Below are 13,889 nucleotides of genomic sequence, written 5' to 3' on the forward strand. Positions count from 1 at the left end.
AGCCCAGGCACCAGCCCATCTACTGATGACAGATGATTCCATGGGTGCCCCAGCTTTCCACCTGTTTATTCATCCAAGAAGAGCAGAATACATGATTGCAACCATTATTTTCCCAACCTACTATAATCTCATAAACTTCCAAAATTACTACCTATATTTCGATGTATACCAATTCATTTACTGGCATCTTTCTCAGTGTAAAAATGCCATTTAAAACACTGAAATCATTTCAAAAATTCCTCAAAATCCAAAAGAATACAGCATAAACATCCTATAGCATCTTAAAATGGCCACTTGTAGCCTAATATTTAAATATAAGTAGTCTACCCTTGTCACCACCCTTAAATTACAAGCCACCTACCACGTTAATGTCATCCGTGCCTGGGAGTCAAGACCAGCATTCTCCAAGCCAAAAGCCCCACAGAGACAGCCAGACCAGGGGGCACTTCCCCCGTGAAATGCATGGTCATTCCATTCAATAGCAAAACAGCAACAGCGAAAAGTTATTCCAAATTAATAATTAATTTGCTAACAATTTAACAACAACTAAGAAAAGATGAAGGATAAACTAAAATACCACATCTGGTGGTCTCCCATGTTATCCAGAGTTCTCAGAGTTAACACAGATGAGAACAAACATATATTTTTAAGTTGAACTGGTTTTATCGTAAAATTTGAAAGGACATTCACAAAACTGAGCTGAGGTTGCCATAATTAACAAAGATTAAGATTGAGTCATTAGCATAATTTTAAATATGAGGAGAATTTTTATTTTTTATGTTTATTTATTTTGAGAGAGAAAGAGAATATGTGTGCATGGGGGCGGGGCAAAGGGAGAGGAGACAGAGAGACAGAGAGAGAGAGAATGAATCCCAAGTAGGTTCCATGCTCAATGTGGACCCTGACACAGGGCTCCTGAGAGCATGTTCTGAGCCAAAATCAAGAGTGGGATGCTTCACCGAATGACCCATCCAGGTGCCCCTAAATTTGAGGGAACTTTTAATACCAAGCCAAAAAAACCACTTGCTGGAAAACTTAATGAAAGCAGACATCTATTGCACTGGCAACTGTAAATGAGGACATTTGAAACACATCTATTATAATGTCATTAGCAGTATAGTCAGAGGGAACACCTTCGGGGAGTCTTCTTAGCATAAGAACACAATTGTTCCCATCTGACTCTGGTTCCACTCTTGACCTCCCTGCAGGGTGGTCAAGTACGCATGATAGCCCCTCTGCTGGAGAATCAGCTCTTTGGTGTCAGGAGTCACAGCTTATTCATCTTTATTTCCTCAAAGGCATAGTGCACTGCCTTTGCACATGGTAGGCATTCAGACAAATACAAAGGGAAAACAAGTATGCAAATTTACGATTGACAACTGCATCGTTTAGTAATGCACGGTCTCTCGCAGCTGCCATGGTTGGTCTGACCAGAAGGCAAAAAATGACTGTTGCTTCAAGCCACTTTGATCCATTCCTCTGAAAACATAATATCATCAACAAAGGACAGGAAACAGAATTGAGCCACTTCACTCCCAAAGAGATTACTAAAGCTTTTAAGAATAACATGAGAAATATATTTAAGCAACAAAACTCGGCCAGTGTGGCAAGATTTCATGAACAAAATAAATCTCAACAAATCCTGATGGCAAAACAAAGGCAAAAGAGGGGCCAAGTCTATAGGACGTGGTTCAGTACCTAATACGATGAGCTAAGTGACTGAGAAAAACTGGAATTTCCTTCCTAGATCTTTTAAAACAGCACGAATCTCCTCTCTGAGAGCGATTAGATTAAATTTCCACGCAATTGAGCTCAACCACCATTTACAGCATTGAGCCCCTTTGGTCTCCGGCACTGTGTTCAGTGCGAAGGGCACACTGAGAATAATCTGGCACTTCCCCCTCCCCACGGTATCCCCTCCAGAAGCTCACGGTCCAGTATGAGGCAAGAAAAGAAAATAAACCACTTTTGAAATTGCAGATAACCTTTTTAATGATTAAACACAAAACATATTCACTATAGGAAAAAAAATCAGAAAATACAGATGAGCAAAACACAAGCCAAAGTCAACAGTCTCACATTTTAGTCTGAATCCTTTTGAATTCATTAGAACCCTTATGAAACCCGATTTTTATAACCAATGAATTGGCCATCATTTTTGGTTTTATACATTTTGACATAAATTTTGATAAATTTATAAATTTTGATATATTTTTGCCTCGAGGTAGGAATGTGAAGCAGATCTATAGGAGCTGTGAAACTCTTAAGCTCCGCCAATAACGACCCCACCGCTTTCCAATTCAGCCACATTGCCTGGCCATCTGCCCCTTTATTCTTCACCTTTTCCCCTCCCTGCAAATTAGCAACCCATACTGTCAATAGCCGGCCCATCAACCATCTAGCTCACTTGGCTGAGTCTAACATCTCAACACATGTCCACAACTTCTATCTCCTACCATCCCATACCAAAATACCCCCCAAACAAAAACAGAACCTTCCTATTCCCACCCCCAAATCCCGTAAAGTCTCAACAGACCCAGTTTCTCATCCTTGGCCACTCCCTGTCTCTTACTTCTCCCCCGACCCCCCCAGCCAACCTGTCTCTCCCCCTCCCTTCTCATCCCTTCCGCGTTCTTCCTCACTGTGACTGCCCTAGCTCAGCCTTCATCCTTTCTCACCTGGAAGACAACAGCCTTCTCACTGGTCTCTCTCTCTCTGCCTTGTTTTGCTGCCACAGCCTCTGCCATCCCTCTGCTTCCCCCATGCATGGGTCACATTTCCCAAGTTGCCTTTCGAAAACAGCCTGATCAGGTAAGCCGTGCTTTAAAGCCTTCAATAACTCTCCAGTCCCTTTAAGCCAGTATTTAAATTCCTTAGCAGACCATCAAAAAAGAAAAGAAAAGAAAAGAAAAGAAAAGAAAAGAAAAGAAAAGAAAAGAAAGAAAGGAAGGAAGGAAGGAAGAAACACAGAATCACCTTGATATGACCCAGCAATTCCTCTTTGGGGTATAAAAACAGGGACTCAAAAAAGAAATGTGCACACCCACGTTCGAAGCAATACTATTCACAATGGTCAAAAGGTGGAAGCAGCCCAAGGGCCCACCAACGGATGAATGGATAAACAAAATGTGGTATGTGCCTACAATGGAAGAGTATTCAGTCTTAAAACCTGAGGAAATTCTGACACATGCCACAAAATGGAGCAAACCTGAGGACGTTGCGCTAAGCGAAATAAGCCAGTCCCAAAAGGGCAAACACTGCATGATTCCACTTACGTGAAGAACTAGAGTAGTCAAATTCCTAGAAACAAAGTGGAATTTCGGTTACTGGCCAGGATGGGAAGTTGTCTCATGAGCACAGCGTTTCAGAAAAAGTTCTGGAGACGGATGGCGGTGAGGGTTGCAAAACAACGTGAGTGCACTTAATGCCACTGAACTGTACACTTAAAAAGGTGAACGTGGCAAGTTTTTTGCTGTATCTCTTTCACCGCCCACATAAAAATTCCTCCTCAGGGGGGCGCCTGGGTGGCTCAGTCGGTTGAGCGTCCGACTTCAGCTCAGGTCACGATCTCGCGATCTCGCGGTCCGTGAGTTCGAGCCCTGCGTCGGGCTCTGGGCTGATAGCTCAGAGCCTGGAGCCTGCTTCCGATTCTGTGTCTCCCTCTCTCTCTGCTCCTCCCCCGTTCATGCTCTGTCTCTCTCTCTCTATCTCAAAAATAAATAAACGTTAAAAAAAAATTTTTTTTAAATAAAAAAAAAAAAAAATTCCTCCTCAGGGATCGAGACTTCACAACCTGACCCCAGCCCTCCTCCTCAGGCTCTTCTCTCCCTGTTGAGCCCACCACCCATGGCAACACGCACAACACGCAAAGATGCCAAGGCCTTCAACAGTTCCTTGGCCCAGGCCATTGCTGATGGGTAGACAGCAGCCCGAACAATGCCGGCTTCCAAGGATCGGCACGTAGGACAGAGACTACAGTCAGGAGGCTATGGGCAAGCAGCATAGATCCAGGGGATGGGATGTGTTGTTCAGGGGAGCATCTGCCGGACTCCTGCAGAGGAAGCACATCTGAGGAGAGGAATGAGCACTTCATTGCAGAGAGAAGCAGCACGGAACCTCGTGCAATGCTTTAGCTCCTGTAGTAGCTACTTCTAGTAGTAGTTCTAGTAGAAGGCTCTCGAGAGGTTCAGCTAAGCTTCATAAACCCCCTGACCTGGGCTAGAGTGAGTAGCCACTCCTCACAGGCAGCAAGTTCCAAGCAAGCCAGTAGACCTCCTGCACAACGGTGCAGCCGCTGATCCCATCCTCCCTGGAGAAGGCTTGAGTTCTCCAGGTGCTGACGCCCCACTGCCCGGCCCAGCGGCTGACGCCCACAGCTCCAGAGTGGAGAGCAAATGAGTGAACGCATGTAAGAGAGACACAAGCCATTTTTCCTTCCAAGACTGTATCCATCACCTCTACCCCTCCCATACAGGCCACAACAGGCACAGGACAATCAGAGAACCCCCAAGAATGGAAAGACTTGGGACAGAAACCAATGGGCAAGACGGTTTCGCAGTATTTACCAGCCAAAAGGGCAGGCAAAGCGGTAGGACAGTTGACCCCAGCAGCATGGTTTTCAAAGGAGAAGAGAGTTGGAGGGCCACACAGAACCACACAGGGTGCTCTGGAGGGCTCCTCAGAGCACATGAGAAAGTGGGCACCGGCATGCATCTGTGAAAGGGCTCGGTGACTGATTCTCACTCCCATCAACATACTTCCTTAGGGAAACTGACATAAGGCATGTCAATTCACGGCATTTACTTCACAAAATACCATTATGTGACTTCCCAATTCTTTATTCCATCATTAAAGCCACTACGTATTGAAGGTCCTCCCTTCTCTATAGCTTTTTGTTACTAATATTTAATGGATTCTTACAGGTTGGCTTTTGTTAGAATCTTGGATTAGGGAAGAAATAGGCCCAGCTACTGGGCAACTTCTATACAGTAAGTTGTTCTCATGTGTTCAAACACTGGATAATACAGAGAACATTAAATTATCAATAATAAGGTAGAATAGATTTGGACAAGGACTTAAAACAAATAGCTAAAAGCATTCGGAAGCCTATAAGCCAGGAAGCCAGACTCCAATCCTAAAAAGCTCTGTCTAATGGAGGGGCAATTAAGTCAACATTCTGGTGGTCTAGGAGTTAACACTCCATGGGGTATCTCCCCACAGGCAGATGGGGGCCAGGAACCACCCAGCCTTAATGCTAAGGTTTGTTTCAGTCTGGGTATAAAAAGGCTGGCCTACAAACAAACACCTTCAACCAGGAGCTCAGCTACCCTCCATCCCAGGAACAGGCTGCTTATTAAGGATTTAAACGACAGCACAGAACTTTACAATTCGTAACGTGACAGGTTAAAAGAAAGGTTTTTTTCCAACTGTGAAAATGGTGAGTATATTACCTAGACTAATTAGAAGGATTTTTGAGTCAAAAATAACAGTGGCTGCTATGACAACATTGAAGGTTTTGGATTACAAGCTACCAACTATCTCTTCTGATGTCTGAGCAAAACGTCTTTAGATCTCAGGCAAACCCTTCTGTGAAGAGAGAAATGGACCCAGAAGCTGTTGCACAGCTGGTTTCTGGAAGAGGCAAGGCGAGGAGGAAGCTTTTCTGACTGGTCTGAGTGGTCTTTCACCCATCTTATATTACATACACTCATCAATCTGATTCCCGAATCAGCAAACTCTTCACAACACACCCAGTTTTTTACAGAGAAGCTTCACCTCCACACTGGGAATCGTCATTTTCTACAGAAGTTTTGGGGCAAGAGTTTGCCATGACTGAGAATTCCCTTTTGATGTGCCCCAACAGGGAACAACACAGGCTTTGGATCACAGACCCGGGCTCAAATCCAAGGGAATTCATCTCTGGAATTTGAACTTCTGATCTAAAACCTCAGGGATGACAACATCCATTCCACAGGGTGATTACGCAGGCTGCTGAGGAAGCAAAGCCCCGAAGAGGGCAGGGTCTCATTGGATGCTAGACCCCTCCCTTCCCAATGCCCACTTCCTCTGGCCCTGAGGAGCTCACGTACTCTTCTTGTGCTGCCTTCTGGCAGGTGTGTCCAAGGTGAAAAAAAAAAAAAAAAAACCTAGAGAGCTGCCTCATTTGCACTAGGCATTCCATGGGGTTCGGTGCCCTGAGGAGGAAATGCAGCCAACATCACTGTCCCACCATCATTTCCCAGAGGAAACTCTACACAGTCATGGCAGGGACAACTGCCAAAGGGCAGGCAACATCGGAGAATGCCATCCACCACCCCACCAAAACTGGGTCTGAAAGCCCCTCCCAAACCCTCCCTCTCCAGCCAGCATCCACCCTGGCACCCCTCACCAGCCAAAACCCTAGAAGATCTAGAATGGACAGTAAACCGTGTGGCTTTAGGGGGAAGTGATGGTCACACTCTCTTACTCCCACCGGGTATTAGGAGAATTAATGAGCTAACGTCTGAAAAGTCCTATGAGTTCCTATGGAACAAGGTAGCCAAGACCCATAAACCTCTGTTATGGCCAGAAACACAAACTCAGCTGCACATGGGATGTGCTAATTACAAGCCACAGACTTCTCGATGTGTTCCCTCAAGGTAGATAAAAAAAAAAAAAAATTCCAAGAAGCTGACTATGTTTAGATTGGCAAACCTGAGACCCTAGGACCCCTAGGTAAATGTAAAACGGCTCAAATTTAATTGGCACACCAGACAGCTCTGATTCGTTCCTGGCCGGTGCACAGACACCAAGTGCGACCAGTGGTTATTAAACTGAATACAGCCCCCAGGGGAAAACCAAATTTCCTTCCAAATGAATTAATTGGCTTGTTAATCTGAGAGTCCAGATCTCATCCCACAGGCTCATATCCCGACCAAGTCATCCTGTCCCTTGCCCCCTTCATGTGCTTACGATGCTTGTAGATTCTTCCTTTCTCTTCTCTTGATACCTGATCACATCATGCCATCAAGTTACTCCCTTACAATTAGAAGTACAGTGTGTTTGTTGCACCTGGTACGCACTCACACAGGGTTTCCCGTCCCTGTCGGATCCCGTACATGGATCAGATTTTGAAGACACCTGGCTGAACAAAGCCACTCACAATAAAACAGCCCAGGGTATGTCAGAGCAGACCTACCTTATTTTAAAAGGTACCTTCCTATCATTCAGGCTCTTTTAAGTGACAATGGAGGGAAATGTACTGAATTTAGTGCACTTGTTCTTTGGGGGAAGGAAGCAAGTTATCTCGCAGGGAAACAGCAGCTGTTGCATTCTGCAACAGACCACAGAGGTTAACATGACTACCAAAGCCGCTCCAGGAAAAAAACACCCAGAATATCCAAGTCGCAGACTCAGCTCTGCAGCTAGCTGAGAGCGAGACCTTGGGCACACTGCCAACGCTGAGCCTCAGTTTACCCACAAAGGGGGAACACATCATCTCCCAGCCCGGTCCTAGTCCGTCATTACTGAGTCAGCAAAAAATGCTCAAATCTGGAAAGACTGAGTTTCTTAATTTTGGGGTGAACATGCATCCTGTGTCTGGTTATAAAGAATGTTGAAAACCAAGAATGCCAGTCCACAAGAATCTTTCTCAATGACATTTACTCAGAGGTTAAGGAAATTAGCTCTTTATTCTGACCTCATCAGCAAAAAAAAAAAAAAAAAAAAAAAAAAAAATGTATTAAGGGTCTAATCATACATAGCACAGAAAGAAATGGATGGAGTCAACAGGATCTTCATAACTGCAGGCATCAAGGCAGGTGTGAATGCATTCTCTGTTTACACCTATATGGCAAGCTACAGAATGGCACAGACTATTTTAAAAAGTTAATCCAGTCATGAAAGCAAAAAGGGGTCTAAAGATTACAAACTAAGGAACCTATATACTAGTAAAAAAGAGAGAAAAAAATATGTATTACTCAATAGTATGTCTTCGGTAGTATCTTTGTACTTGTGCTTAAGAAAAAAATTGTAGGGGCGCCTGAGTGGCTCAGTCGGTTAAGCGTTTGACTCTTGATTTTGGCTCAGGTCAAGATCCCAGGGTCGTGGGATCAAGCCCCACATGGGGCTCCATGCTGAGCACGGAGCCTGCTTAAGATTCTCTCTCTCTCTTTCTCTCCCTCTACCCCTCCCTTGCTGCTGCTCTTTCTCTCTCTAAAATTAAAAAAGAATAAAAGATTTAAAAAAAAAACAGAAAAAAGTTTTTAGAATAAAAACTCAGAAACTTCCTCAAGCAGTTACCCGCTAAAACAAAGTCTAATAAATAAACTATGTCATCAAAGGAAGAGATGTTTATACATTTACATTAGGATTTCATGAGTGTTTATTAGTTGAGAATTGATCAAACAAAAATAGCTAAGATGCTTCCAAAAAAGACACTGATGATGTAAATTCAGAAGCCAAAACTACTTTGTCATTAAAAAAGAATTTTTAAAGAAAATAGCTAAATTGCAGTGGGTTACTTCACCTAAGTTTAGATTGAAATCAACAATCAGAATTTGGAAGTATTTTCTGGGCCAGTGTTTTTCTAATTTTTCTCATGTTGGAAGCATTACTAAATTTAAAATCAAATGTATCATAACATAATATGTTAGATTGCCTCAAGTACATTCTAAAGTATTTATGAAAAACAAACATACAACAAATCAACCTATAAGGCATGCCATAACTCGTAACTCTTTTTAAGTCACAAATTAAAATGTTTTTTACTAAAATTTGTTTACTAAATTTAAATTTATAAATTTTAACAAAGTTTGAATAGTTCTAATTTCCAAAAGTTCTGTACAATATAGCAATTATTTCAAATATTTATATACAGACACAAACATGCAAATCTCCCCCCTTGCTGCCATACACATACTTTTTTTCCCCTTGAACAGAAGGGCACACTTAACCTGTAAAGCTACACAAAATACAGTTTTTAAAGTTAATCTGCTTGGCCATGTACAAAATAATTTTTCAATAAATTTTTGCAAAAGAAATTTTAGTAAGAAATAAAATATTCAATAGTGAACTGCGCTGTATATGCCTGATTAAGAAAAGTTGATTTCCTTCTACAAGTAATTTATCAAAATAAAAGATTTTCAAAATAACACATTATTATATTGTAAGTCATCAAATCAAAAGGCATAAAAACTTAAAATTCACAATCCACCCTTAAAATCATGTCTCTCAATAGGCAGGCAGACAGATAGATTAAAGGAAAACTATAGAGTTCTTTTTAAATGACATAATTATAAGATCCCCTCGTTTAGGAATTAAAACTGCTTACCAACTCTTGTTCTCCATTGTTTTTTCCACTGATTTAACTAGCACTTTAGCATTCGGTTCGTATGAAAGGAAGAGACAAACATTCGTTGTGACAGGGAGAACACACTGAGTACAACAAATATTTTGCACAGAGATAAGAAGGGAAAAGTAGGTCAATATCCTGTGGCCAGGAAGAAGCAGCCTGAGCTTCCATCCAGGACTATATTATATGATTAACCAGACTGGACTCTCTTCTCTCCAGGCTACTGCTCTGACCCGTGTAGCTGGTATACACAGACTCTGGGAGAAAAGAATGAGACCTGCATCTACTACTTCCCAGTCACTGGAAATCTGAGAAAACAAAATACTTCAGAGCAATATAACTAATAAAGTAAGCGCTCACCTAGGGCAGATGATTCGCCTCCAAAGGAGCAATATAGAGACGAGGGTTTATGTTTAGAGGTGGGGCTATTACAGTGTAGGAGAATCAGAGGAGGATGGCTGAAGGCATGAAACTTGACCTTGGCTTTCTGAGGATGAGCAGTATGTGATCAAGCAGAAAAGAACTTTGAAGCACGAAGTACAAAACATTCAGAAGATAGTGACTAGGCGGAATGGCAGAAGACAGCAGGTGCGAGGCCCTGGCGGGCCATGACACTGCGAGGAAAGGTACACTGAGACAAGACTGAGAGTCCAAGCTAAGGAGCTTATAGTTGGAAATGTGGGAAGGGGTGAGAGAGGAGAGGGAAGAGTATCTACGGTGTCCATGTGGCAGTCAGCACATCCAGAGGGCAATAAGTGTGACTGAGGGTCACTGGTGATAGTACAATAGAAAATAAAATCAAAGACAGCCATTATAGATGATAGAGAGCCATCAAAAATGCCTTGAGCAGCGACAGACAACAAAAAATCTAAAGGAGGTTTTATCAGTGGATAGTCGAAATTAGTTGGGAGAGAGCTAGAAGCAGGAAGCAAGATTGCTCTGTGCAGTTGTTCAGTTTGTGCACTGCATACAAGTGGGCCGGGCCAAGGGGGGAAATGGACACTGACATCAAGTCAAGCTCCTGTGGGATAGTGTTTGCTTTGAAGCGTACCTTTTTATTTTCTTTTTTTCTAAATGTTTATTTATTTATTTAGAGAGAAAGAGGGAGAGGGAGAGCATGAGGTGGGGAAGGGAAGAGAGAGGGGGAGAGAGAATCCCATGCAGGCTCCACATTGTCAGCACAGAGCCTGACCCGGGGCTCAAACTCTCGAACCATGACATCATGACCTGCTGAGCCGAAATCAAGAGTCAGATGCTTAACCAAATGAGCCACCCAAGCACTCCTGAAGGGTACCTTTGTCTAACTGTGTAAAGGCGCTTTACGAGCTAGCAGCAGGGAAACCAGCGAGGGGCACAAATCTAGCAGTTCAGGAATAAAAACTAGGGTAGAACTAATGGAAATGAAATAAGAGAATAAGTGCAAGAGAAATAACAGATGAATCTATCACAAAAGGTGGAATTCTGATGGAGGGGGCAAGGGGGACAGGAGGGTTTGAGACTAAAGTAGGCTCTCTCATCCAAATGCATAAGGATTGACAGTTTGGCTGCTGGGCTTAAATTTTAAAAATTCAGTCAAAGTTGGAAGTCATTTAAAAAGATAAACCTGGGGCGCCCGGGTGGCTGAGTCGGTTAAGCGTCCGACTTCGGCTCAGGTCACGATCTCACGGTCCGTGAGTTAGAGCCCCGCGTCGGGCTCTGTGCTGACAGCTCAGAGCCTGGAGCCTGCTTCGGATACTGTGTCTCCCTCTCTCTCTCTGCTCCTCCCCCGTTCAGGCTCTGTCTCTCTCTGTCTCAAAAATAAATAAACATTAAAAAAAAAAAAGATAAACCAAAACATATTATTTTAAATCAAACCCTATAATCATACATTTATCTGCCCATCTTTCTGCTGTAAAGCGGAGGCCTTTTCTTTGAGTCTGTGTCCACTGACTATAGTAACACAGCAGTACTTTCTTTGATAAGCCATCTCATGGCACCACCTTCCAGGTCTAATCTCTGTAAAGAAATGGTGAGGCTGTAAAGACACGAGAGAAACAACAGGGAGCAGACCACATTATTCTTGACAAATGCTCGACACTCCTCCCTGTGGGAAGATTTTACACCCCCACCTCGCTGAATGTAAGCCTACCTCACAGCTGTCTTTCCCTCCAGCCCAGGGATCAGCAACGCTCCAGAGGGCGCTGCTCCGTCAGACTCTGTCCTGGGGGACAGAGGACGAGTGAGGGTGACACGGAGCACAGCCACAACCTCACCTACAGTGGATGCACCCTGTGAGTGTGGATTACTCCTCCGAGCCGCTAAGATTTCGGGTTTTATTTTTTACCTATTTTTTTTTAAGTTTATTTATTTATCCTGAGAGAGAGAGAAGGAGAGCACAAGCAAGAAAGGGCAGAAAGAGAGAATCCTAACGAGGGGCTCGATCTCACCAACCGTGAGATCACGACCTGAGCAGAGATCAAGAATCAGACACTTAACCAACAGAGCCACCTAGGCACCTCGAAATTCTCGGGGTTTACATGATCACAACTCAACCCACCTATCCTGAATGGCTGACAATACCAGCGGGAATACTGTTCTTTCAGGTCTCCCCAAATCCTTTGAGAGTGCAGCCACTCTCAAATCAGCTGCAATCATTTTTCAGAAACGTACTTTTATCGGGTGGCCTCCAAAACATTGAAATGAATTCAAATAAACGTTCACAAAAACAGCAATTCTTTTTGCACATCAATTTCAAACCATTATATTATAGAGTAGTAAGTACAACTGGCATAAGGTTTGGGGGAAAGAAAACACAGCTGAGTCTGGATGTGCACACACCCCCACTGCAAGGAACAGAAACTCAAGAACATACTACAGGGCAGCCCTCTAACTCTGAGCATTTAGCGTGTTATGGGCCACCAGTTGATATATTTTACAGAGAAAAAGAACACCAACTGATCCAGCAAGTCAGGAGGTCACTAAGACCTTATACTGTTTTCTAGAGCTGTGAGCCTAGAAAATTAAAAGAATGAGTGGTACTATCATATTACCAGGTTAAAAGTTTGGCTGGTGTTTCAAAACTATATCCAACTGCCATATTTTTTTCTGTCCCAAATGTAGTCAGAAGTGCTTAAGTCATGTAAGAAAGCACAAAAATAACACTTGAAACCCACAACCAGACATAGAGTCAAGAGTACAAGGTCACATGTCATTCCATAACCTTGCTCTTAAAGACAGAATAAACACGTAAGTTACTATTAAAAACTAAATTTGAGTTTCATACTTTAAAATTATATACTTCTTTAAAACTGTCCACAGAGATAAATGTTCCTCTCAAGGTTGCCCAGCAAAATCTGGGTGTTTCTATTTTAGGTAGCCAAATAGTAAATCTCTCCATAATTCACATACTTTTAGAAATCTGATACTCAGCTTCTTCAATAAAAATATGAACTTTTGTGTAGAAATCCTATTGATATATCTCAATAGGCTATTGAGAGAAACACTGTGTAAACACACATATACCAGAAACCCCAAAACAACCAAACATAGTTTAAATACCCTACTCACAAATCAACCTCGGCCCCTTAACCAATATGCATGTGAAGGCTCCCTCCTCAGCATCAGCTATGATAATCTTAACCTCTACAGCTTTAATTAAAAAAAAAAAAATACTACACCTGGAGAAAAAAGGCAGTCATACCATAGCTGCCAAAATAATTCTGCCTCAGAAGGAGAGAGGGGCAGAGAGAGAGAGGGACAGAGAGAATCCTAAGCAGGTTCCTCACCTAGTGCAGAGGCCAACACGGGGCTCAACCTCATCACTGGGAGATCATGACCTGAGCCGAAATCAAGAGTCTGACTTGACCGACTGAACCACCCAGGCGTCCCCAGCTATTTTTTTTTTTTAACTGTGAGATAAGCAACCATAAGGACAGGATCACAAAATGATTTAGTCTCTCATCAAATAAAACATCATCAAAATAATAGAAGGGTTAATCTGATACCTGGAAGAATGAATACTTTGCTACAGGATGAAAAGCTGCAGTTGAGAAGGAGTTGCAGACAGATGAACTTCATTTCAGGAAGAGAAGAGGGCCAAGGCCCAAACCCTGCGGGACCTGGACAGCAAAGGGTCAGAAGGAGCTAAGGGGTGAGACCAGAGGAGCACAGGTCACCAAAGCCAAGAGATGAGTGTGACAAGAAGGAGATGATCAACCGTGTGGAAGATGGGGAGCACGGAGGGAGACATGTGGATCACCAGGCCTGAATCCATGTGTTAGGGGCCGAATTGTGTCTGTCTCCCAAATTCGTCTGTTGAAGCCCTAACCCCCAGGACCTCAGAATGTGACTAGATTTAGAAACAGGGTCTCTGAAGAAGAGATTAAGTTAAAATGAGGCCACTGGGGGCACCTGGGTGGCTCAGTTGGTTGGGCGTCCAACTTCGGCTCAGGTCACAATCTCGCAGTTCACGAGTTCAAGCCCCGTGTCGGTATCTGTGCTGACAGCTTGGGGCCTGGAGCCCGCTTCAGATTCTGAGTCTCCCTCGCTCTCTCTGCCCCTCCCCCGCTCACACACACAC

General features: G+C 43.3%; 1 protein-coding gene across 4 annotated transcripts in view; it reads right to left on the reverse strand.

Annotated features, from left to right (window-relative positions):
- The window catches only part of MYO1B (myosin IB), a 187,584-nt gene that overhangs the window by 158,914 nt on the left and 14,781 nt on the right, over positions 1–13,889 (reverse strand). For 3 of the 4 annotated variants that reach the window (XM_053906819.1, XM_053906817.1, XM_053906815.1), the window contains exon 1: positions 9,311–9,429. The exons of the other annotated variant lie outside the window; for it this stretch is intronic. The gene's annotated coding sequence lies outside the window, so the exon portion shown is untranslated. Of the gene's footprint in view, positions 1–9,310; positions 9,430–13,889 lie in introns of those variants that run through there. 4 annotated transcript variants of the gene reach the window in all.

The sequence above is a fragment of the Panthera pardus genome, unplaced genomic scaffold, assembly GCF_024362965.1.
Source record: "Panthera pardus isolate Hobbes unplaced genomic scaffold, ASM2436296v1 HiC_scaffold_10, whole genome shotgun sequence".
In the NCBI taxonomy this organism is placed as follows: Eukaryota; Metazoa; Chordata; class Mammalia; order Carnivora; family Felidae; genus Panthera; species Panthera pardus.